Raw genomic sequence first — 1,817 nt, forward strand, 5'->3', positions numbered from 1 at the left:
CACATTTTTCAATCTAGGCCTCATTTTATGCTAAGTGTATATAAGAGAAATACTCTCTCAAATACTAAGATTGCCTTCATCAAAGTAGCTGGATTCTTTAACAACAGGCAAAGCTTTAATGACAACAGTTTACCATATTGAACCAGATGGAGTATGATAGGCAATTTATTATCTATAATAATGACAGGCAATTCTCAAATCATTGGAGGTAATACTGAATGTGTATAGCAGCCATGCTCTGCATCTCCTTTCCATTAGCTGCCTCTTATTATTATTATTCTATGGGTGGTCTCTTTCATTACATACCCCCACCCACTAGACACCAGAGCAGGACATAATGGAGATGAGGCAAAGAGGAAATGCGTCCATGGAATCACTTGCTAAAAGCTCTGAAGGGTCTGGTGGGATAAGAGACTGCAAGTGTAGGCTAAAATTAGACCTGGGATAAGAGTCCATGATTCCCATCGCCAGAACCTTCCTGTTTCTAATTGTCAGGGGGGACTGAGAGTGGTCTGTAACTCACTTAAGAGAAATTCGACCCAAGACACTGGCAACAATTTTAAAGAATTTTCTTTGTGATGAGCAAACTGTGAGCATACATTTAAATAGTTCTAAAATACATGTAAATAAATAAGGCAGTCAGAAATTTCAAAATGATTCTGGGAAGAACAGTCTGCAGTCTGAGAAATGTTTGGCTTAGAAAAATAGAGATCTCAGATTGAGGAAGAGTATTATTTGCTGTCATGAATCACAGTTAGCTTCTCTATGAAATCAATCAAGAGAATCTTATTTCTAAAAGTGTGCCGAGTTCAGGCACATGAATAGTCTGCACTGATTTGTGACTATATACTGATTTGTGGAGTTATATACTCCAGAAGCTTCAGAGAAGGGCTGTTTGTTATCACTGCTCTAAGGTCGGGTGCACAGACAGTGAGGCCAAGGGAATTCCGTTTACTACCTCACAACTTGATAGTCTTATATTCTGGATTAGTAGCATGCTTGACAAATGCTTTAGCCACTAACTTCATATGCCAACCAGTGGCTAGTTCTCTATTTATGGGCAGGAGAAACTAAAAAACATATTGTAGGCCTCAATCATGCTTATAAACTAAGAAGCCAATGGTGTGAATACCAGTGCTTGAATCATAGCCCTTAATTTATTGGTTACGTGCATAAACATCACTTTTATGATGAAAATTAGTCATATTATGAACTTATTCAGGTTTTATATCAAGACTCAGTTTACAACAGGTTAATATTCAATTAGAATTGATGGCAAGTATTTTTTTAAGAGAAATATTTAGAAAGTGTACTCCCTTGCTGCAGAATTCTTTCATAAAAATATAAACTATTTCTTTAACTGTACTAAATGTATCACCTTTGAAATTTAGGCCTGCCTTTGTTTCACACTGCTGGATTCATAATAGATTATAACAATCTCTGAAACCTACTCAGCATCTTTTGCTTAAGATGCATTTATCTATATAGGTACGTTCCTAAACCTGACAATGAAGTCCTTGGGTTGAAAAGCTTTCACTTTTTGTCTTTATTTGAAAAACTGAAGCTAAAACCCTAGTCCCAGTGACTGACAAAAAAACATTTTTCAAAGGGCATTTCTACCAGCTGTTGAACAGGGTGTCTTTCTTTGAAGGACACCTGTAGATCATACAAGTCCTCAGAACCTTCCAGCATCACTTCTCCCCAGACAAGGCAGCGCTGCTTTTGGTGAAGCAGTGACAACGGCATTTACAAGTGGCAATGCCAGTTACCTGCACATGCTGTGGGCTCCTCACAGCAGCCATGTGAGGTAGGCATGG

This window comes from Talpa occidentalis, unplaced genomic scaffold (assembly GCF_014898055.3).
Source record: "Talpa occidentalis isolate TD23 unplaced genomic scaffold, MPIMG_talOcc4v2.1 talOcc4.3, whole genome shotgun sequence".
Classification (NCBI taxonomy): Eukaryota; Metazoa; Chordata; class Mammalia; order Eulipotyphla; family Talpidae; genus Talpa; species Talpa occidentalis.